Source organism: Bufo gargarizans, chromosome 2 (assembly GCF_014858855.1).
Source record: "Bufo gargarizans isolate SCDJY-AF-19 chromosome 2, ASM1485885v1, whole genome shotgun sequence".
NCBI lineage: Eukaryota > Metazoa > Chordata > Amphibia > Anura > Bufonidae > Bufo > Bufo gargarizans.
This window is the reverse complement of record NC_058081.1, coordinates 308,302,099-308,327,823: the sequence shown is the minus strand read 5'-3', so window position 1 is coordinate 308,327,823 and position 25,725 is coordinate 308,302,099.

Here is a 25,725-nt window from a genome sequence, read left to right as displayed (position 1 = left end):
TATCTCTATTTTCCATTAAATCTTGTGCAACACCTAAAGGGTTAACAAAGTTTGTAAAATCAGTTTTGAATACCTTGAGGGGTGTAGTTTCTTAGATGGGGTCACTTTTATGGAGTTTCTACTCTAGGGGTGCATCAGGGGGCTTCAAATGGGACATGGTGTCAAAAAAACTGTCCAGCAAAATCTGGCTTCCAAAAACCATACGGCGCACCTTTCACTCTACGCCCCGCTGTGTGGCCGTACAGTAGTTTACGGCCACATATGGGGTGTTTCTGTAAACGGCAGAGTCAGGGCAATAAAGATACAGTCTTGTTTGGCTGTTAACCCTTGCTTTGTTAGTGGAAAAAATGGGTTAAAATGGAAAATTAGGCAAAAAAATGAAATTCTCAAATTTCATCCCCATTTGCCAATAACTCTTGTGCAACACCTAAAGGGTTAACGGAGTTTGTAAAATCAGTTTTGAATACCTTGAGGGGTGTAGTTTATAGAATGGGGTCATTTTTGGGCGGTTTCTATTATGTAAGCCTCGCAAAGTGACTTCAGAGCTGTAGTGGTCCCTAAAAATTGGATTTTTGTAAATTTCAGAAAAATTTCAAGATTTGCTTCTAAACTTCTAAGCCTTGTAACATCCCCAAAAAATAAAATATCATTCCCAAAATAATTCAAACATGAAGTAGACATATGGGGAATGTTAAGTCATCACAATTTTTGGGGGTATTACTATGTATTACAGAAGTAGAGAAACTGAAACTTTGAAATTTGCAAATTTTTCCAAATTTTTGGTAAATTAGGTATTTTATTATGCAAAAAAATTAATTTTTTTGACTTTATTTTACCAGTGTCATGAAGTACAATATGTGACGAAAAAACAATCTCAGAATGGCCTGTATAAGTAAAAGCGTTTTAAAGTTATCAGCACTTAAAGTGACACTGGTCAGATTTGCAAAAAATGGCCTGGTCCTTAAGGTGAAAATGAGCCTGGTCCTTAAGGGGTTAATATTTTTATCAGCGAAATTGCAGAAGGCCTTGATGGTAAGGTGTGTCTTTTTGCTGATGACACAAAGATTTGTAACTGGGTTGATGTTCCTGGAGGGATACACCAAATGGAAAAGGATTTAGGAAAACTAAAGGAATGGTCAAAAATCTGGCAACTAAAATTTTATGTTGATAAGTGAAAGATAATGCACCTGGAGTGTAAAAACCCAAGAGCAGACTATAAAATCAGTGATACAGTCCTAACCTCAGTATCTGAGGAAAGGGATTTAGGGGTCATTATTTCAGAAGACTTAAAGGTAGACAATGTCATAGAGCAGCAGGAAATGCTAGCAGGATGCTTGGGTGTATAGGGAGAGTCATTACCAGTAGAAAAAGGGAGGTGCTCATGCCGCTCTACAGAGCACTAGTGAGACCTCATTTGGAGTATTGTGCGCATTACTTGAGACCATATCTCCAGAAGGATATTGATACTTTGGAGAGAGTTCAGAGAAGAGCTACTAAACTAGTACATGGATTGCAGGATAAAACTTACCAGGAAAGATTAAAGGACCTTAACATGTATAGCTTGGAAGATAGACGAGACAGAGGGGATATGATAGAAACTTTTAAATACATAAAGGGAATCAACAAGGTAAAAGAGGAGAGAATATTTAAAAGAAGAAAAACTGCTACAAGAGGACATAGTTTTAAATTAAATGGGCAAATGTTTAAAAGTAATATCAGGAAGTATTACTTTACTGAGAGAGTAGTGGATGCATGGAATAGCCTTCCTGCAGAAGTGTTAGCTGGAAATACAGTGAAGGAGTTTAAGCATGCATGGGATAGGCATAAGGCCATCCTTCATATAAGATAGGCCCAAGGGTTATTCATAGTATTCAGTATATTGGGCAGACTAGATGGGCCAAATGGTTCTTATCTGTCGACACATTCTATGTTTCTATGTTTCTATATTTCTGCTGTTGCGGGCGCTGGCAGAGGAATTTCCACCCACAGCGAAACAGGTGTGGGTACCAATCCTAACGCGCCTGCAAGAGGAGGGCGGTTTCAAGATGTGTTGGTCACTTCGGATATGAGATCATTCTTGCAGCCAACCCATCGACAGCCGCCCACTGGATCCAGCCTCAGGGAACACCTAGACCGACAGATGTTGGGTTAACGGATCAAGTGAGGATCCCCTGGACTACTGGGTGTGCAGGCTTGACCTGTGGCCAGAGCTGGAACAATTTGCCACTGGAACTCTTGGCTTGCACCTCATCGAGTGTCCTGTCCGAAAGGACATTCAGCGCAGCAGGGGAGATCGTGACCGATAAGCACACTCGCCTAGCTCACGACAGTGTGGACTACCTCACATTTCTAAAAATGAATGCGGCATGGATCTCGGAGGAATTCAAAACCTGTGACAACCACATGTAATTGAATTTCCTAATACCAGCCCACACATATCCGCCACCACCCAGAACAAAGAATGGCCCTTGTCTTATGTATATACAGCGGCATAAAAGGCCTTTTCTGTCAGATGAATGCCTAATTTTTGGGGCCTCTACTCCGATGGCCTACAGTAAAAATTTTATCCAGTGACCGCCTAATGTACCTTAAGCCACATCATCACAAGTTCTTTTCTGTCAGGTAAATGCCCAATTTTTGGGGCCTGTACTCCAGTGGTCTACAGTAAAATTTTTATCCAGCGACCGTCTAATGTACCTCCAGCCACATAATCACAAGTTTTTTTCTGTCAGGTGAATGCCTAATTTTTGGAGTCTGTACTGGCCTACAGTAACATTTTTATCCAGTGACCGCCTAATGTACCTCCAGCCACATAAGTACAAGTTCTTTTCTGTTAGGTGAATGCCTAATTTTTGGGGCCTGTACTCCAGTGGCCTACAGTAAAATTTTTATCCAGTGACCGCCTAATGTACCTCCAGCCACATCATCACAAGTTATTTTCTGTCAGGTGAATGCCTAATTTTTGGGGCCTGTACTCCCGTGGCCTAAAATAAAAATTTTCTAGGCTCCAGCAGGGCACATTTTTGAGAGTTTCCCTTTAAAACGCATAAAAATGGCCCCTGATTAAAATACATATTTTTTTGTTGGAATTTTTGCGAATGATCCCCCTCTGGTTGTCACTGTCCATGTTGTGAGATTATTTGTGCACTTCTAGTAAGTATTTTGTGGCTGCAAATATGACCTGAAGGTTTTTCAGGTTCGCCTGATATTAAAGTCAATGGGGCCCGCCGCAAACGCCAATGTTCATCCATCACTAGTGGAGGGGTCAAGGTTAGTAAACTACAGGGTTTAGCGTGGGGGATAGTTTTGGTCAGCTCCTGTTGCCCTTAGTGTGTCTTCTGCTGACCATTGTAACAATTAGCAATGGTGCATGTGGTTGCAATGGAGCCGGACCGTGGTACAGTTACACGGACGCCAATTATACCGTGGGTCAGGATATGAGTATAATAGAAGACTATTTTGTTTGTGACGCCAAATGCAGCGTGCGCAGGGTACAGTCTCAGGGCCCTTTAAGGTGTTGCAACTCACGTACCAGGTGAGGAATGCCATAGTGGTATAATGTCTCTGTGTAGTAGTAGGTATAGTGTTAACGGTGTCTCCTACCTTGGTACGGCTGGACTCCTGGATCCTGGTTCACTTGCAATAAATGAGTGTGTTGCTAGTAGGAGTAATTGAGGAACTTAGTAGTAATGAGTGAGATCCAGACTTGAAATATTCAACTTGTCTTTACTGGAGGCAGCATTAATCCACACGAGATACAGCAATAGTCTTGGGTCCCAGCAGGTATTGGCAATGTATGGCAGGGATCAATATCTCTTCTGCTTCTATTATGTGCCTGGAGCTCTCTTGCAGGATTAGTCGTCTGCTTATGGCTCTGTAATATGTGGCAGGAATCTATATCTTCGGCTCTATCTTCTGCTGTGTATGGGACTGACTAGCTGAGGAGGAATTTGGCTTCTTCTGGTCTCTGGATGCTTACTCACAGTTATGCTCACAGGGAATGGCTCTTCCTGGAGATATGGAGGTTCTGCTTGCTTGTCAACCAGCTGAGGCTGAAGGCTCAGACTGAGGATGAAGATCTTTGGTCTCAGCTGAGACTCGATCCTGGGTTGGGATCCCTAGAACTGGGAGATCCTACTAGCACAGCCTTCCCCTAGCCGGGGTGGCTGGCACACACTAACTATAACTTCCTTCTCCTCTTTTTTTGCAGAGCCATTGAGTTCTATGGGTTCGAGGTCTGCATTTTTTTTTTTACATAAACAATATAAACATCCATGTCCTTATTGAGTAACAATATCAGACAAAGTTATGATACATTTCAGTCTCAACATAGCAATGTTACATCACCTTAATTTGTGGACCATCAAGATCCACATAATACCGAACTCCAAACAATATCTAGTAATAAACCCCCCCCCCCATCTGTTCTGTCTCTGTTACTGTAGTATGTGTACCTATTCTTGTAGCGAAATATTGAGGTAAGTTACTCATTGTCCCTTCTGGAAATATAAATCCCTAAAGCGTAATAACCCTGTACTTAGACCTGTCTCTGATAGTGTCACCACAGAGATCTGCCATATATGGATGAGTGAGTGGGTGCGACCCGGTTACTAATCAAATAATGAGCACCATGGGTCGGATTGATGTAATTTTAGAAACCATTCTGTATGTTTAAAAGGGTTCACCACCTCTCTTATCTCCTCCCTTGTGAGAAAAGCCATCATGTACGGCTTCCATTTTTTGAAGAAAGAGACCATTAATCTTGATTTGCAATATTCCGTTTCCAACTGCTCCAGTGTCAGGCACTTGGTCGTTAATTGGAAAGGGTCATTTATCGAAGGAGTATCTGGACGAAGCCAGTAATTTAACAGGCTTTTTTTGGCAGCTAATATCAGTAAGTGAAAAGCAAAAGGGATTTTATTCAGTTGCTTATCACTTTGGGCATGACATAGTATAGTCATCGGGTCTAGCTGTATTTGTATTTTACTTTTTGCTTCTATTTTCCTAGTAGTTTTAGCTAAAAGTCTTGTACTTTCTGACATGACCACAATCCATGGGTAATATCTGTGTTGGGTGTCCAGCACTTTGGGCAGTGCGGTATTCTATCTTGTACTGTTAGAGAAGTTTCTCTGGGGGTATGGAAGCCGTATATCGTCCTGTGCATTATTTTAAACTGAGACTCTCTCCAAGTTTCACTACTACTAATTTTCCAGATTAGATTCCATCCTTCTATTTGGTATTCTGGGTTAACTAATGACAGGAAGTCTTTACGTCAGGATTTAAAAAAAGTTGGATCTCCTTTTTTTAGTTAAATTCCCTCAGGAATTATGTATCAACGATAGTGAGTAGTTACCAACTAGAAAAGTATCAAAAGGGCTGGCCTTGAATTCCGTTATTAGATCACTTACTCTGGGTTTTAGAAACCTCATAATTTGGTGGTAGGCTAGAAAGTGACTGGGTGGAATCTGGTAAGTTTTTTGAAGTTCTTGGAATGAATAGAACCTCTTCTCCGTATTATTCCACAAGTTTGAGACTGTATATATACCTTTCTGTGGCCAATGAAAAAATTGTTTGTTTATCTGGTCAGAATGGAATTCTGGATGATTCCACAGTATAATCTTTTTGGAAATTAATATCGGGAGGTGATACATCTTCCTGATTGTCTTCCACGTGGCTATTGTGTCTCGTAACAACAAGCACGTTTTTATTTGTCTAGGGATCTGGGAATACAGTGTGTGGAGTAAAGCGCTAAGGCTCGATGGTTTAGCAAATTCTTTCTCTATGGAAAGAACCAAATAATATGAGGTCCCCTTCAGCCAGTGAAGACTATATCTCAGCAAGCATGCAATATTTGGGAATCCTAGGCCTCCTCTTAGTTTGTGTCGTGTTAAAGAATTTAGAGATATCCTAGGCCTCTTGAACTTCCATATAAAGGACCGAAAGGATTTATTTAGATTTTGTATATCCGTATGTTTTAGTAATATTGGCAAAGTTTGCATCGGGTACAATAATTTGCTAAAACTCATCATCTTTATTAAGTAACATCTCCCCAAAAGTGATATTTGCAAATTGGACCAGGATTTCAATTTATTTGTTATTTTCTTAAATAGTGGGGGATAGTTTAAGGAGTAAAGGGATTCTGGGGTTCTGCCTATTTTAATCCCTAGGTATCGCAATGATTGAGTTACAATAGTTACCGGGGTTTTGCCCAGATGTTTCTCATGTAGGTTCTGTAATGGCGATATGTTGAGAATCTCGCATTTTGTTACATTGACCTTGAAGCCTGAGAGAATCCTAAATTCTGAAAGAAGATCGAAGACTGCTGGTAGTTCCTCTTGTGGTTGGGACAAGAAAACTAATATATCATCTGCAAATAGTGCATGCTTAAGAGATGATTTTCCAATCAGAGATACCCTTGATGCGTTTCGATTTCACTAAAGCCTTAGACAAAGGTTCAAGGGCAATATTGAAAAGCAAAGGTGAAAGGGGGCACCCCTGTCTTGTTCCCTTCTGTAATTCGAATGGTTGGGATAAGAAACCGGGGAATGATATTCTGTCCACAGGAGAACTATAGCGCAATTAAATTTAAGTCCTGAATTGACCCAAAAAGCCCATATTATCTAGTACCTCATTGAGCCATTTTTTCAACTCACATTATCGAAAGCTTTTTCGGCGTCAATGGTAAGTAAGGCTGGATGTGGGAGCGGGTTATTTTTGATGCTATCCAGTACAGTCAGGACCTTACGGATGTTACTCACTGTTGACCTATTCTGAATAAAGCCTGTTTGGTGTGTCGATATGAGTTTGGGCAAAAATTGTGCCAATCTATCTGCCATTATTTTTGATAAATACTTGAGATCATTATCTATTAACGATATCAGCCGATATGATGATGGTATAGTTGGATCTTTGCCCAACTTTGGCAGGACTTTGATATAGGCGGTATTCATATCTGAGGGTATTGGTTGTCCCTGTAGGATTTGATTATAGAGGTGATATTTTAGGGGCTAATATCTTATAAAATTCATTAGTAAAACCATCTGGGCCATGCGCTTTTCCATTCCTAGAAAGTTTAATTACTTTCTGCGTTTCTTCTACATTGATGGGTAGATTTAATGATGCCAAATCTTCCGGTGAAGTTTTCTGTAATGATAGGGCGTCTAGCCATGATTTTCCTAATGTTGGCTCACTTCCCTTATCTTCATATAAGGATTTATAAAAGTTTCTTAGGATTTCTACTATTTCTTTTGGGTGGAAACATAGCACTACTTGGGGATTTTTTAAAGTGGGGATTAGATTAACTCCTTTTTGTCCCTTTGCCAGCAAGGCCAATAGTCTGCCCGATTTGTTCCCAAACTTAAAAAGATGTGCTTCCCTTCTTAACCCAAAGTATTCTTTTTTTTTGCTTGTATAATCTATCATATTCTGATTTTGCAGATACCCATGCTTGTTTATTGCAATCTGGTGGATCCATTTGGTATTTTGTGCATGCGTTTCTCAATGTTTTAGTTAGCTCTTGTAATTTGGTGGGGTTTTTTTGTTTGTTTTTTTCACTCCTAGTATATGCCCATATTTTACCCCTTAGAACTGCTTTCCCTGCTCTCCAAATTAACTGTTGGCCATTACTGTTAGAATTGGTTTCCCAATATTCTATCCACCAGTGTTGTAAGAGTTCAGTGAATGATTCATTTTGTGACAGGTCAGACTGGGAATCTCCATATGAAATCTGTCCCTATTGGAATATTTTTAACTAGCTCTAATAAAACAGGAGAGTGATCGGAGATAACTAGATCTTCTATAGTCACCGATATTGTTTTTTGTAACGTTTGATCGGATATTAGAAAATAGTCTAGGCGAGACCAAGAATAGCGCACAATCGAATAATGGGTGAATTCCCTCCCCACTGGATGAAAACTGCGCCACGCATCATGGAAGCCCAAATTTTGTACAATATTGGGTAGCGTTTTATCTCTACTTCTAGGTGGTATTTTATTTAATTTGTTTGTTCTGCAGTCTTCGTCGTGTGACATTACAGCATTCATGTCCCCTGCCATTATTTGGCAAGTGTGTGTGTGTCGCTGTCACGGCTGAGGATGGGGAAAACCCTCAGCCGTGCGGTATCAGAAGGCGGACGGTCAGAGCATGGCCAGGACAGGGATCAGGTCACCTCCTATACAATCCCTAATACTAACCCTGTCTCCTAGCCTGTATGAGCCGACCCTGAAGGTAGGAGGGCTCAGACTCCGGAACCTGATATTCCTGCTAGCCCTCAGGGTGGCCCTGGACTAGGAGCAGGGTAAGACGACCTGTTCCTCCTAGACACGGAGGAACAGGAGTCTCACTGGCCAAGGTACATAGAAAGGGGAACATAAACAGACATATGGCAATGACAGGTAAGTGCGACTAGTACCACACCTACCTGCCACAGAACACACCACCTGGAACCCATGGACAAGTGCTGCTGTCCACCACAACACAAAGGACACAGCACACACCAGACATCACACGGGAACCCAGGAAACCATATGCTGCAATAACACAAGACCAAACAACCTTCAAAACACCATACATAAAGTTTTATGACCACCAGGGTGGCCCTCACTGGCAGATGGTAAATAACCAGGAGGATGTCTCCAGCAAGCATGGCTGAAGAACCCCCACTGACTATTACTATTCAGTGAGGCTTTATAGGGCCAAGTAGCCACACCCACAGTGAGACACACCCAGTGCACACACACACACTAGGAAGGAGGTTAACCCTTTCAATACCAGGGAAAGGAAGACATCACCTTAAAGGGGAAGTGCACACAACACATGTAACACCCTGTGCACACCGATAAAAGGCACACCTATCAAGAGAGGTTGCCAGGTGCAACCGCATGCCTATTGCAGCAAGCTGCCTAGCACCGCTCAGGCTGCTCTGCTGCCACATACACAATGTTGCCAGCGGCAACCACAGGTGAGGCAACATACTATAGCCCTCACCTGTGATTGACAACAACACCAAGACTGCAGGCAACTGCATGCGGTTACAGGAGTCACGACCATGACCAAGGGTCGTGACAGTCGCTTAGTATCATCTTTCTCAATTCCCAGAAAAACTCTGTTAGAGTCATTTGGTGCATATACGTTATAGATACTCAGGGAGTCAGAATGAGAAGTGAGGAGTATAGGCATCCACCTTCCCTCCTTATCCTCCTTACAGGATTCCACCAAATACATAAAATTTCGGTGGAGTAGCACCAAGACTCCACCCTTGGCCCCTTTAGAAGGAGAACCAAAGACCCCGCCCACCCACAATTTTTTCATGCGAACGAAATCATCCCTAGCTAAATGTGTTTCTTGGAGAAGGGCAATATCAGCTTTCAGCCTTTTCAAGTGTCTTAACAACATCAGGCGCTTATGAGGGGACTTCAGGCCCTTGACATTCCATGTTATGATCTTTGTCATTTTTGAAACTTAGCATGAGTTGGGTATGAACTTAGATTACAGTTGCAATGAATATATAACCTTTTTGAGACAGACAGGATTTCTCCCCTAAAACTCAGTAAATTAAAACTATCATTATAAACGAAACATATAATTCCTCTGTATATATAGAAAACCTTTCTTACTTCACTTCTTCCCGGCATATCTATGCCCATCCCCTTGGTCACACCTAAGAGGAAACTTCCACTTATTCGCTCCGCTCCTGTAATAAAAGATAAATCGAAAAACAACAGTAGACAGTTAAACCCTATATAGTCCTCTAGACCTAATGACACCCACTCATCTGTTGATGTATTGTCAACATTGATGATCAGCATCTGAGGGTTTATATAAACCCTCGGTCGCTATAGTAGGTCTCAGTTCATGTTCCGAGTTAATCTTTAATCTTCTTTCTTTGTTCTTTAGGTTCTAAATTCATCTCAGATCGCAATCTTGTTAAGGGATGTGTATTCCCCATTGTTAAGTTGCAACGTTTGGTCTCACGAATTTGAAGCTCTGGTCGCTTGGAGCCTCCGTCCTGGAGTACAACTTTTGCATCTTGCGCTGAGTGGTAAGTAGCGTACAATCCATCTGTATTAAAAATCTTCAGTGTCGCTGGATACAGAAGTGCAAATTTAATTTGTGACTTATATAATTTGGAACAAATGTTCGAGAACTCTTTTCTTTTCCTGGAAACTTCTGCTGAAAAGTCTTTGAATATTAAAATTCGTCCTCCCCTTACTTCTAGTGGCGTTTTACTCTTTTTATAAGATTTTAAAATGGCCGCCTTTTCTGAAAAGTCCAGGTACCTGGCTATAACCTGCCTAGGGCGCTGTGACAGTACTGGAAACCTTGCGGTTTCGGTTGCTTCCTGAAGTTGTGGTGGTAATGGCGGGCCAATCCTATGCGCCCTCTCTACCTTACATGTGTTAGGCAGGTTGAGCACTTTTGGGATTTCCAGCTCACAAACGGGAATTAATTCTTGTGGCAATATATTCTCCGGAAGTCCCACAAACCTTAGGTTATTTCGTCTGGATCAATTCTCCAGGTCCTCTAATACTTCACCTATTCTCTTGTTTTCGCGGGTCAGAACGTCTACTGTGCTGCTCAAGGCATTTTGTTCGTCCTCTAGCTCATTCACTCTCTCCTCCACCTCTCCTATGCGCTTGTTATGCTCTGCCAGATCTTGTCTCAAATCTGAGAAAGAGGCAGCCACAGTAGTAGTAAGGGATTCTTGTAGGTCAGGTAGGATTCTGGTCACCACCTCCAGAGCCAATCTTTTATAATCCACTCTTATTTCCTCAGCGAAGTCCCCGCCTTCACGCTCTATCCCGGGCGAGGGAGCATCGCGTCCTCCTCGCATTCTGTCGGAAGGGATGGGATCCGCCATCTTTGAAGCTAATGAGGTATGTTTCGGCGTCTTCTGCTGTGTTTTTTGTCGCATTTTGCTCCCCGATCTGACAATAAACCAGTCCGTAGGACCCCAGGCCGGTGGTAGTGAGCAGCAAGCCCAGTGCTTCATATTAATCAAGGTTGGTATGAGTGGGAGCAGAAGATGATCGGAGCTCACGACGCGGAGCTCTAGAAGCTGCGACCGATCATGCTGGTGCCAGAACCGGAAGTCCGAGGTCTGCATTTTGAGGACCAGAATAGGACATGTTCTATCTTTTGTGGAAGTCACACACTGATGACGTCCATGTGTTTTCCACATCCGTATGTCAGTTCTGCAAAGCAAGATCTGTTTCTTGCTAAAAAGTGCTTCTTTCAAAGCAATATAAATAAAATAAAATATGATACTCATTTATTTTTGAGAAACCATATAACCACCTGATCACCTTTTGTGGGGGCTAATTTTTTGTGGGATGAGGTGGTGTTTTCAATGGTACCATTTTGTGGTACATATGAATTTTTGATCGCTCAATATTAAATATTTTGTAAGGTGGGGTGACAAAAAATAACTGTTCTGGCAGAGTTTTTATTTATTTTTACAGCTTTCACCTCATGGGATAGATTGTGATATTTTTATAGAGCAGGTTGTTACGGACACAGCCTACATAATATCTCTATTTTTTTTTTTGTTAAGTTTGTTATTTTGGGGTACATATGACTTTTTGTTCGCATGATATTACACCTTTTGAGAAGCAAGGCACCGTTTTTATTTTTTTACAGCATTTACTGAGCAGGTCGTTACGGATGCCTAAAATGTCTATTTTTCTTTTTTCTCCCCTATTTTTTACAATTTTATATGACTTAATTACAGGAAAGGGGGACTTTTTTATGTGAAACCTATTTTTTGTTATGAAAAATAGTGTTTCTCTTTCTGTCCCACTATGGGACTTCCACCTTTGGGGGTCTGATCTCCTCTACAATGCATTAAATACATGTGTATTGTAATGCATTAACTATCAGTTTAATACACTGACAGTCTATTTATGAGACCCAACCAGGTGCCTGGATCTCATTTGCTTCCCTTGGAGGCAAACCCCGATGCATCGGGCTTCCATTCCAACCATCCAGTCCCCGTCACCGCAGCACGGGGACTCGATGGGGTCACAGAGGGAGCCCCCTCCCTTCGCAAACCCTGTACATTCATAGAAAGGGTTAATGAGCTGGCAGCAGTGTAGTCACACCTAGCCCTGCGCCAGCACGATCAAAGCAGCAAGTCATGTCCCTCAGCACAAGTCTCATGACTTGCTGGTTGGGAAGGGATTAAAGACTTTTTGTTGATGTTATCTTTAATTTTCCATGACAATTTCTATAAAAATGCTGTTGCCACTTCTTGGTCTGTACAGATCATTTCACTGCAGTTATCTGCTTATCATTACAGGCAGGATTACAATGATAGAATCCACCATCAACATTAGTTGATATCACAACTTATTTACTCCCTCCTGACCTCTGCACACAGCATGCCTAGAAAACTCTTCCGTAGTCGTCAATGAGTCAGCTCCTGTCCATTATGTCTATGGCTCACGTGGCTGCTGCAAAGCATATCTCTAAATGCTGTTAGGAACAGCTCAGGTAAGATGGCAGCCTCCACAGTCAAAAAATCTATAATCAGAGAATAACAACAGAAATCCATATGCAAATATGCAGTGCACAGAGGAAAGGCTCAAGATACTCTGTGCACCCTTGCTCCTTCTGCTTTCTCTGCCATCCCCTTCCTCTTCTTGATTGACAGGGCCAGATGAGATGACTATGCAGGAAATATGGTCCTTTCAATCAAGAAGGAAATGGAGAAGCTGCCAGAGAAAGCAAAAGGTGCAATTGTGCACAGAGATGCTTGGGCCAGTGTGAATGGGTCCACATCGGTGATGAGGTGGGCACATAACCAGTGTTTGCCAATTGTGGACTCGCTGTTTGTGGGCCGCAATACGGGCACAGCCGAGGAACGGCCATGTGCATGAACCCTTAAGAGAATAGAGTTGAACTGCAATACCCCACAACCCAGGAACAGATGTAATGCTGTTTCTGAAAAAAAATCTGACCCATTTAATAATTTCTGGACAACCCCTTTAATTTTTTTTTATCTTTTTATTTTCTCTTATTCATTTTTAGGCTTTAAGAAGGAAATAACACAACCCTATATTTTGTAAATTTCAAGGCTATGCATTACTTTCAATACAATACAATAACGTGAAAATACTAATTTTCATGGAAAAAATGTTTGAGCACAATAATAGAAAGTGCCTTTTCAACTATTTAAGGGTATTTAAATCTACTAGACAGAACACAGAAAACCAGAATAATCATAATCCTAAAACGCTTATGTTCTGCATTATATAGTTGTGAAAGGTTCATTCTTATTTCTACAGAAAAGCTGTTATAAAAAGAAGAAAGGGACACATAGAATATACAGTTCACTGCTGAAAATAGACTGCCCAGGTGTGTGCTTTCTAACAGAGTATTATTAGCTTAAGTGCTTTTACTACATATAAATGGAGGTGTTCAAGATCCTATTTGCATTGTCAAACATACAAAACAACCATGTAAATGTTTAAAATGTTCCCACTGTGTTATGTAAAACATTACATGAACATGATTAGTCCTGTGCATCCCTTTGATGTGATGATACATGGCTTTTATTCAGTTTTCACTATAATTTAAAACTGCTATGGAACATTAAAAGGGCATGGCCGACTTTTTATTTATTTTATTTTTTTATTTGGCCTGCTCCTGGCATGATCCGCAAAAGAGATGCCTACTTACTGTCTCCGCAGCTCCATTGCTCCCCATACCGCACTGTCAACATTCACTTTGACATTGCTGCAGCCAATCACTGACCGCAGCGGTGAGCTGCCTTTCTTTTGTCACATGACCAATTGACCTTACACAAGCGGAGCTGGTCACCGCTGTGGCCAGTGATTGGCTACAGCTCTCTTTACTTGGCTGTAGCTCCTGCTGTATAGATTCTACCATTTTCTTTATTTCTTCCTTACTGAGCAATCGGTGCTGTTAGTTTTGTCTCCCGATATTCTAGTGAGGCCATGAACTATCAAGGAGTGTTCATGGTGATGAGTCCCCAACGGGGAGTGAACCAGATCATGTCACGGCACAGTGTGGGTAGATAACTCCACACCGACCACAAGAGGGAAGGGAAAAGGTACTAGGCCTGGAAACTAAGGAAAGGAGAAAAGGTCACCACCTAGTGAATCCCTAAACCGAGCCCTGACTACTATCAGTATGAACAGACCTTGATGGTAGGAATGTTCATACACTCTAAAGGGCCCTGGAAATAGTGCCAGGACAAGAGATGACCTGTTCCTTCCCAGCTGAAGAAACAGGAGACTCCCTCAGGCCTAATACAAAAGGGTAGGGAAAAACAACAAACAAGAAATAAAGGAAAGACACTTAACTCTGAAATATGCGGATGGGCACCAACACCAGTACTTCCAACATTCAAAAGGAGCTATCAACCATATAGCATGATGGGTGCGGCCAGACTAAATAGAGGAGTTGGAATGACGACTTAAGCTACACCTGAGACCAGAGGTGTGGTCATACCCAGCAACAACACAAAAGCAAGTGAAACTAGAGAGGCTGTCAGATCACATCACGTCCAGCCAGTCTCTTAGATCTTCTGATCCCTGTCACAGAAGAGACTGTGACAGATTGCTGTGATATTGTCAAATCAGTGCAAACAGTGTCAGAGTGCTCTGGTTGACTCCTCGTTGTGAACTCAGAACTATTGACCTCCTCCTATACAGTACACAGTCTCAATATCATATTGAGAGCCAAATGTAATTGCACTATTTACTTGGGAATGGGGAGGGGCAAAAAAAAAAACAGCATCAGAATCTATGTGTCATGGGTAGAGTCACGGGAATCAAGATAGAGCGGAGGTGCACCCCCTGAGCTGCCACCCGGTCCCCTGTCCCTGCCTACTTGCACCACCTGCTCTAGGTGACGGAGCGCCACTGTGCGACAGTCCCTAACCTACTAAGTGCAAGCAGAGAGAAAGAGACAGCAGGGAAGAGGACAGCCACTGAGAAGTTACAATAAGCGGACAAGAGATAAAACAAAAACGAAAGGCGAGGCGGGTCAACTAGCCGAGGTCAGTCCAGGAGGTCACGTCAGAACAAGGGAAGAGGCAAAGACAAATCCGTAAACAAGCCGAGGTCAAAATCCGAGAGGTAGTGTCAAGGTACAGGGAGAAGGCAGAAGAGGTGTCAAGAGGCGGATCGAGGTTCAATTCCAGAGGTAGCTAAATAACAATAAAGTACACAGCCTATAGGACGAAAATCACAGGCAACCTGTAGCCAGCAGGCTGCCTGTATTTATAGTGGGGAGTGAGGGTCATGTGACGTGGCCAGCGTCACATGACCGACAGACAAACAAGTCGAGCACTAAGTGATCAGCTCGGCGCTCAAGGCAGACCTAGGAGCAGGAATCCTCCCAGCTAGCAAGGCCCTGGGAACAAGGCCAAACACAGATCCTCGCTCCCGAAGCTAAGCAGTAGGTCTGCGGCTGATGGGAGACCGAGTGCGCCTTCGGTGCCCCATTACACTATGGAGCACTGGCTAAAGCCAGGTATGAAGAGCTCATGTTGATGGAGGATGTGGAAGGTCCTCATTGAAGAAACACACCAGTATTTTTTGCCATTTCGGGTACCCTCATGAATGTAACTTACCCTCATTACAAATTTAATGTGGTGTGCCTACATAGTTGCAGGAGACATGTGTGCTACATCTGTAGTGCCCTGAAGCAGAGATGTTAGTGGACAAATTCCCCCTATTGCTACTTTGCAAAACCATCCATTCACCACTTTAGCGCTGTTTTATATTGTTGAACTGCATTTTATATGTTTATTATAATATATACTATTATAGCATTATATCTACATTGCATTGTGGAATGGGTTAATGCACAGCCAGCTAAGGGTACTTTCACACTAGTGTTGTTGGATTCCGGCAGGCAGTCTTTCGATGCGATGGTGTCTCATCGCATCGAAAGACAGGACGCCACTTTTCGTCGAAGTGTTTCACCTGCAGAACGCTTAATGCTTACCATAAGTTAATTTTTATATTTTGCTATTAACTGTTATTTTTGTATAATTTTTTTACATAGCTTTTCAGCGTTAAAAGCTGAAACCAGACATATTTCCCTACCCCATGGTACAAATATTTTCTTTTATTGATACTGTACTTTACCTAGGGCAGCTCTTGATTGTGCAGGCCAAAGGCTTTGGAGGCTCTGCATTAGTATTGTTCACTGTGAATTCACCGGCTCCTATGGTCAGGATTTACCCCTATCTCGACCATTAGAGACGTTGACAGCACTGTGAGCAATGCTAGCCAGAAGCATACACCTATCGTTCTCCATAAAGAGCCCGTTCCATCACTGGATTTCCCAAAAATTTCCTTTGCCCTGTGAAAATGACCACAGAACAAAGGAAAGCATTTGAGCATTCAACGGTGTTATGTCCAGTTTAAGGTCCCAAACAAGGCCATCCAAATTATGTAGCTTATATTGTTTTTTTGCGATTTTTTTTTTACATATTTGCTCATTTTTATTTACACTCTTTTTTTAGTTTCTTTTGATAGATTTCTGGCAACAGGAGAAAGTTTGATGTCCCTCCATTATCAATTTCGTTTTTAGAATATCCATATTTTCCTTGATTGTTAAGGATACGTGCCATGCTTTGTGGGAGCAGTTGCATGCAGAATTTATCCCACATCCAAGTAGGCAACAATGGATTGAAATTTCAGAAAAATTTGGGGAGGTGTGTCAATTTCCAAACTGTCTTGGGGCAGTAGACGGGAAATATATAAGTATTATCAAGCCCCAAGGCACTGGTTCTGAGTACTTTAACTACAAAAAAATATTTTTCAATTATATTAATGTCCATCGCTGATGCCCAGTACCGTTTTCTGGCAATCGATGTTGGGGCTTATGGCCGAACCAATGATTCCATGATCTCTTAAAATTCTGACATGGGCCGAAAGGCTATACAACAGACAATTAGATTTTTCACCACCTCAACCTCTACCTAATACTGATACTTCCCCTACATGGCCTTTGTGTTGGTTGGTGATGAGGAGTTTCAGATTTGTGGCAATCTAATTAAACCTTATTCTAGCCTTGGATTATACCGGAGCAAACGCGTATTTAACTAACGCCTGACTAGGGCTCGAAGAATGGTGAAATGCACATTCGGCATTCTGGTGGCTAAATGGCGGATTTTCACCAAAACTATTCAACTGAAAATAAAAAACTGTCAATGATGTAGTAAAGGCATGTGTGGTGTTACACAACTACCTCCTCATAAAAGAACCGCTACATGTTGAGCAGATCCCTGAAGACAGCGAGTTGGCCAGTATTGAAAGTTTTGGACCGCGGACCACTGTAGCAGTTTCCAGGATGAGAGACTCCTTTGCTGAATATTTCTGCTTCGATGCAGGAAGAGTGGACTGGCAGGACCAAATAATTTCAATTATTTGTGGGGGGGGGGGTTTTCATGAAAAATTAATGTAATTTGAATATATTCTTGATGTAGTTTGGTTGCATGGTGATGTGGGTGGGTGGATACAGTAGTGTGTATTGATTTTCAAAACCTGTTTTGTAAAATTAGTTTGTTTCTTAATCTTGTTTTAAAACCGTACATTGAGTCTTGTTGCATATATTGATCTCCCAACACTGGAGAAGCGACAAATACTTGTGTCGCTTTGCCAGCGCTGGGAGATTATGTCAGGCCTTTCTTCTACACACTGCTCCTTGTCAACATACTCTCCCCACACTGGAGGAGCGACAAATACTTGTGTCGCTCTGCCAGCACTGGGAGATTATGTCAGGCCTCTCTTCGACACACTACTCCTTGTCAACATAATCTCCCCACGCTGGAGGAGTGACAAATACTTGTGTTGCTCTGTCAGCACTGGGAGATTATCACAGGCCTCTCTTAGACACACTACTCCTTGTTAACATAATCTCCCCACGCTGGAGGAGCGACAAATACTTGTTTCGCTCCAACAGTGCCGGGAAATAAGAGCCCATTTTGGATCCACAACTTTAAAAACCCATAAAAAAAAATTAAAAAAAATACATTTTCAAAAACTAATAAAATTTATTAAGAATAAATAAAAATTTCAGAAAATAAATATATAAAAAAACTTTTAAAACATATTTAAAGTTCCCTATAAAAAGGCCTGGGGGAACTAGAAGAGTGGGAGGTGGAGGGCAGTGCACGGTTTGGGACCCTTCTGTCCTGTTGTTCTGCCACTGTGGACAAAAAAGTGTGCTTTGGGGGACGTGAGGGAGTATTTAAAGTGGAGGATTGGGCAGGAGATGGAGTTTCTCGAGCTAGGTTAGAGGGAGCGGTGAAAGACGTTGGATGATAGTAATGAGGAGGAAAGGGAGAAAAGTGGTGAAAAATAGCTCAGAGGTATGGGAAGGGGGATCGGGAGGATGGTAAGGGGGATGGGGAGGTTGGGAAGGGGGATAGGTGTGGGATGAGGGATAGGTGTGGGATGGAGAATAGGTGTGGGATGGGGGATAGGGCTGGGGCAGGGATAGGGCTGGGGCGGGGGAAAGGATGCAAGGTGGTGTTGTATTTGCCTCAAGACGCAGTCCACTTGTCTTCTGGCCTCAAACAATTGGTCGGGCGTGAACTGTTCCATTATGGGGAGTAACGATATCAAATAGTAATGCACCGGACTTATTTGCGACGTCAACACCGCCCCCTTCTGAAGACGCCGCAAATTATCTTCCAAAGTGGCAACTCAATTTGTGAATCCCATCAAGGACTCGTAAAAGAGCCTTGTGAGATCCTTGTAGTCCGCCTGACGGCCCCTACATGTCCTCTGGTGACACCTGAGGGCCTCAAATAATGAAGCTAATCGGGCCATTTTTGCGTTGCTAGAGGGCACAGGTAGGGGAACATTGAAGTACTGACCAGTTGCTTGAGCTGGACAAGAGGGACCCGCGGTTGACAGCTCATCAGGGACTGCCTCCTGGGGAGCTCCTGAGTACTGCTTGATGTTCTGTAAAGCAAAGGAGATAAAAAACACAATTAGCAACTGTATTTCAGTGGAAAACCTCTGGATAGAGGTGAGCAAAGCGACTTCTGATGCTACACAGGAAGTTACATTGCAAATACATTATATACAAATAGTGTACATATATAGAGCCCATACATTCTATTAGTGTACAGAGAAGTTTCTATGTACAGTATGAATTTTTTTTTGCATAATCTGAAGCACGCTTCGCTCATCTCTACTCCACAAAATACTATGTGGATGTCCAAGACAGAGTGCCAAATGACAGTCTGCCTGGGCCATACACATAGATTGTATAACATAATTCAGAATCTCTATAAACATGTCTTACCTTCGCAGCTCTAGGGTTTTTCATAGGAACCCCAAGGCGGTATAATAGCGATATGCCCGCCTTAAGGTTCCTCCCGAACCACTCGGGCGCCGGAGTTCCTCGTTAAAGTCTTTCTTGTAGCGGTCCCTGATGGACCGCCACCAAACCATGATTGTCGACCCTGGAACAAAAAATAAATGCAATCCCGTTGCCTTTCTCCGAGGTCCTCCCAATTAGGTACAATTGCATATTTCGTGCCAGAGGAGCCAGGTTGCTTGGTGGTCTAAGTGTTCTCACAACGGTGGACGCTCCTTCACCATCTGGATGAGGAGGTCATTGTCGATAAAAAAAAAAAAAAAGCTAACATCCTCCTCATCCCTTCTGGTGGAGACTCGGGAACCCTAAAAAAATAATAATAATTAAGTACAAAGGGGATGCTAGGAGTAGTAGTCCTAGGTACTACTACTGCTAGCATCGCCTATATACTTATACTACCTGGAGTCCCTATGTACTTTTGCATATGGATTGCAGGTAGTATAAGTAAATAGGCAATGCTAGTAGTAGAAGTACCTAGGACTACTACTCCTAGCATCCACTATTTACCTGCAGTCCCTATGTATTTTTGTATAGGGATTGCAGGTAGTATAAGTACATAGGGGATTCTATGAGTAGTAGTCCTAGGTACTACTACTCCTAACATCACCATTGTACTTATAACATACAGCCCCTATGTTTGTACATAGGAGCTGCTTATATTTTTATACTTGAACAATTTGAACAGCAAAATAAAACAAAGCTTTATACTCACCTCCAATGGTGTGCTGCAGTCTCCCTCGCAGGCTGGAGCAAAGAAGCAAAAAGGAAGCTACGCAACCAGCTCCTCCTATATCCCGTTGCAGGCTCAGACCGGAAAACCGGATCCGTCAATGCGGCAATTTCTGGAACACTTGGTACCGGATCTGGCAAACACAGAAGGGTGCAATATACTTATAATATACTTTTATAATGAGTCAAAAACACATAGATCTATATAGTGATCACCTGTAAGTCAGGGGCCTAGGGACTTACTAGGGCCATTTTTATATAGGGTAAGGTTCCGGATGGGGTCGCTCTTATCAGGGCGGGTGGTGTGTGGTTAGGCTATCAGGTCCAGAATAGCACCCCCCTGTAGGGCAATATCAGGGACAGTTCTTTGCCCACCCTGTCCTTCAATACCACATCATCATCTAGCCCAGGGATAGATGTTTTTTGCTTTCCCTATGTCGCTCCTTCTCTTCTTAGTTAAGAAACTATAAAAATATTAATAACAAGTCAAAAAAACAAATATGTCCAGGGAAACATAGGCCATCACATACTAAGATAATCTAAGATATGGAAATCCCAGAAACAATGAAGACTGGGTATACAGCTTTAAAAGGCTGAGGGGAGTTTTAAATCGGGAAAACATCTACTAATTAAAAATGCGAAAATTACACATGCGTCTGGAAATGAAAGATAATGACTGATTCTTAATATTTATACATTGTTATATACAAGAAAACCCTGGAGTCTTGAAGTCTGTCATCTGAGATTCAGTGCATGCGCACCTTACTATTGAATGTGTATCAATCACTGAACTAAGGGCTTGAAATTCCTAAGTCTGAGCGCATGCGTCTAGAAAGCATGAATTTGAATATACCCTTAAGTCCCTGCACATGCGCTGTTGTCATTAGACATAGATGTGAGAGATCCTAAGTATCAACGCATGCGCTCTGAAATAGAGATATATTGAATAGAGAAATGTCAATCTGATCTGAGAAAATTTGAACTTTTAGCGCATGCGCATATGGCTGTCGAATATAGGCAGATTCGAGTATAAGTTCTAGCGCATGCGTATTGATCTAGAAAGGGAAGAGAAGGACTTCAAGTCTAAGTATCAACTCATGCGCATTAGACTAATGAGGTAAAAGATTCCTCTAATTCTAAGTCCCAGCGCATACGTATATAGGTCTGTGGACAGAGTTGGAAATTAGTCTAAGTATTAACGCATGCGCACTAGACCACTGAGACGAAAGATTCTTCTAAGTATCGGACGCAGGCGCAGACTATCGTACCCGATTCCCCCGACGAGATGGATATCATTGGCCCCCAGGGACATCAATCAACACGAGGCTGTACCGCAATAGGTGATCCAGAAGGTGAGACCCACCCTCAGGATATAAAGGATCTCAGATAGGAAGCACTCGTGTTGATAGTAGCTCCATTCCCCTGAAGACACCGCATCTGCGGTGAAACATGTTGGGGGAGCTGTGTCTTTAACATTTTAAGAATTATGGTAGGGCTAAGAATGGAGTAGGAAAAGGCGATCTGCAGACGCCGAGGCCTCTGAGGGACAGTGTAGATAGAAGTTATAAGTAGTATAGCTACTGAGATACTGTCAGAGAGGGACACTATATAACCAGAGAAGAATCTCTATAGGGCGTCTAACTAACGTAGTGCAGCTCAGATGACGGAATGCCTGGTGTCGGCTGACACTACAGGCATCAAAGTGTATTAACACAGGTCAGAATATAAATCAGCCTGCACGCAGTTTCAGCGAGACAGTATCCCTCTGATTTATCAATAAAAGCAGAGACACTGTACCCACAGGTCCAAGCCCTCCATACGTATTTTTAACAAACTCACTTTATGTTTTCGGTGGTATATATTGTTTAATAAAGAAATAAATAAAGGTTATATTTTAATGAAAAGACCAGAAACAGGAATTTATAGTCGCAAGACTATTGGAATATTTAATTGACCTCCTGGGTTTAGTGGGTCATCTGAAATATGGTATTTCTCCCTCTGACCACTGAATACAAATTCGGCTGAGCCGAACAAGTAAGTGTGTGGAGGAGCTGGGAGGGAGTTGGGAGATTGTTTGGCCGACAGCTATTGAATGTGTATGGCCGCCTTAAGTGGCGATAGGTCCCTTTATTTCTTGGACCACTAGCAGCCATGATGGTCTGGTGACACGGATGTTTTCTGACGCAGAACTTGAAGCCAAAACCAGGAGTGAATTCAAAAAGTCGATTCTGTCCAGCATACTTTCTCTTCCTATTTATCCACTCCTGATCCACCACGCAACAAAAAAAAACTTTTCGTCTGCTACTGGGCAAAAAACATTTGTCCTATACTAAATCGAGTGTGCGGATTACAAATCTGAAGTCAGAATTTTTGTAACACATCACAAAATTTCTCTATCCATAAGTATGCCTAAATGAATTAAGCACTTGGAAAGCATTGAATAATTTGGAACAGAATGAGTTTTACTCCAACAATTACCTGATCTACATCAAAGTTTGCGTAGTAAACAGTGTATGAAAATGTAATGGAATAACAAAATTTCTAAAAGTCTCGTTTTTTAGTTTAAAAGTCTTACTTGAGCAAGGCCCAGTACTGTTAAAAGTGCTTCAGGCATCTGCTTTAGCGTTTGTGAATGGTTATGTTTTCCTGTTGCAATCATCATATTGGGATTCCAGCGGCCTTGATGCCTGTTCTCCATTGTAGAAATATCTTTATGGAACCGCTCTCCATGTTCGTCACTTACATGTCCCAAAGTCAACATGGGAATGTGAGAAATGCACTTTCAATGACATTCGGCAGCCAAGTTGTTCATATGCTGTAAGCATGTTGTCTACTAATTCACTAGTTTGCAGCTCGTCTGTTCCCAAGGAAGTTCTGCACTACTAGCACAAATGCATCCCAAGCTGCAAGACACACTCGCTTTGTCAGATTCTTGCACTGATCATAAGTAGTGTATTTGCCACATATGTAGCAGAAATTGTCTGGATCGTTAACACATTTATGTTTATCCATCTTAAGTTTTAAACCTGATAGCACTATAACAGATCACTTTATCAAAATCTGTCCAGCTTGCCTTATATACTTACTACTGACATCAGGCTGAGTGCGTCTGAACAGGTCTGGACATGTCCTGTCACGAGGGTATCGAGAACCACGCCTGACTCCGTTATACCCGGGGTCAGGAAGTCGCAGCGGTTGGCTGCACGCTCTATTTAAGATAGGGCTGTTTTCCTTATGGTAGCTTTCTGGGTTTGCTTTGCAAACCCTTTTGGCTCACACAGGGATCTGCTTTGTCTGTCCTCTCCCTGGTGTTTCCCTCTTAGTGCAGTGGTGCGGACTAGCGATCCCACCGGCCCGTTCACTATCTAGGGCTCATTTCAGGGAAAGCCAGGGTTTAGGCACGTGATCGCCGCACGGGTGAGGAACCCGTCTAGGGACGTCAGGGCAGTCAGGTGCCAGCCGCAAGGTGAGTTAGGGGTCACCACCTTTCCCTCTCCCTTGGGCAGGGCTTTCCCTGTTTTCCTCCGTGTGTGACGCCGGTCATTACATTATCTCTGGCCCTTATTTTGTGTAGGTAAAAAAAAAAAAAATTTTTTTTTACCTACTTAGAATCCAGTATGGATCAAATTGTGGCCTGTCTTTGGAGGTGGTAGGATTGAAGGCGTCGGTCCTCCAGCAACAGCAGCAATTACAACTGACCGCAAGCCCAGCGGTTGCTACTGGTAACCAGGTTGTTGCGGAACCCAAGGTCCCTCTCCCTGACAGATTTTCTGGGGGAAGGGACAAGTTTTTGACGTTCCGTGAGGCCTGTAAGTTATACTTTAAACTGCGCCCTTACTCCTCTGGTAATGAAGATCAGCGGGTGGGGGTTGTTATTTCCCTGCTGCAGGGGGACCCGCAGTCCTGGGCGTTCTCTTTACCTACTGATTCCCAGGCTCTTCGGTCAGTGGATGAGTTTTTCGGGGCCTTGGGTCTCATATATGACGACCCTGACCGAGTAGCACTGGCTGAATCAAGATTACGGAGACTCTTACAAGGAGAGCGGCCGGTAGAGGATTATTGCTCTGAATTCCGTAGGTGGGCTACGGATACCCAATGGAACGACCCGGCTCTCAGGAGTCAGTTCTGCTCTGGGTTATCCGAAAGGGTTAAGGATGCGCTTGCATTATATGAGACCCCCGTTTCCCTTGATGCGGTTATGTCCCTTTCTATCCGTATAGAGAGACGCCTTAGGGACAGGTTGAAAGAACCGGAGAAATTGGTAACCCCTCCCAAGCAGCAGTTAGTCTGTACGGACTTAGACGAGCCTATGCAGCTAGGAGGAACTACTCGTCAGGTCCGTCCTCCTGAGGCTCGCCGTAGGCGTGGGGTTTGTTTTTTTTGTGGGGAGAGGAGTCATTTTATTAATGTCTGTCCTTCTTTCCTCAGAAACAAAAGACCGTCGGAAAAACTACTAACCCCAGGCTGTGTGGAGGATGTCAGCCGGGGGGTATACGTCTCCTCCATACGTACATCGCAATTTGTGTTGCCAGCGGTTATTATTTTTGGTGATAAGACAGAGACTATTTCTTTCTTTCTAGACAGTGGAGCAGGGGTAAATTTGATAGATGCCAATTTTGCCCGCTCTTTGGGTTTGTCTCTCTGTACGTTACAGAGACCCATTCCCATATTCGCTATTGATTCTGCTCCCCTGTCTCAGAGAAACCTCACCCACATCGTTCATAATTTACACCTTCGGGTAGGGGACCACCATAACGAGATGCTTTCAGGTTATGTTCTGGAGGGGCTTCCCACTCCGGTGGTGCTGGGCCTTCCCTGGTTGGTAGCGCACAATCCAGTGGTGGATTGGCAGGCCAGGGAGATATTGGAGTGGAGTGAGCAGTGCAGAGAAAATTGCTTAAATAGCAATTGCTTAGTCGCCTCCATAACTACCCTACCTACATTTATTTCGGATTTTGAGGATGCTTTTTCTGAAAAAGGTTGTCAGAAGTTACCACCTCATCGTCCTTATGATTGCCCGGTTAACCTTATTCCCGGCGCAAAATTACCCAAGACCAGGTTATATAATCTTTCGGGTCCAGAGAGACAAGCCATGAAAGATTATATCTCCGAGAGCTTGGCTAAGGGACACATCAGACCCTCTTCTTCACCCGTGGCTGCAGGGTTTTTCTTCGTTAAAAAGAAAGATGGGGGCCTGCGTCCTTGCTTAGATTTTCGCGAATTAAATCAGATAACCATCCGAGACCCATACCCTCTTCCTCTCATTCCTGACCTGTTTAATCAGATTGCGGGTGCTAGGTGGTTCTCCAAACTTGATCTTAGGGGGGCCTACAATCTGATTCGTATTAAGGAGGGGGATGAGTGAAAGACAGCGTTTAACACCCCTGAGGGGCATTATGAAAATCTAGTTATGCCTTTCGGTCTGACCAATGCTCCTGCCGTCTTTCAACATTTCGTTAATGACATTTTTAGTCATCTAATCGGCAGGTTTGTGGTAATATACCTAGATGATATTTTAATTTATTCGTCTGATCTGAAAACACATGAGGTGCATGTCAGACAAGTACTGCAGGTCCTACGGACGAATGAATTATATGCTAAGATTGAAAAATGTGTCTTCGCCGTTCA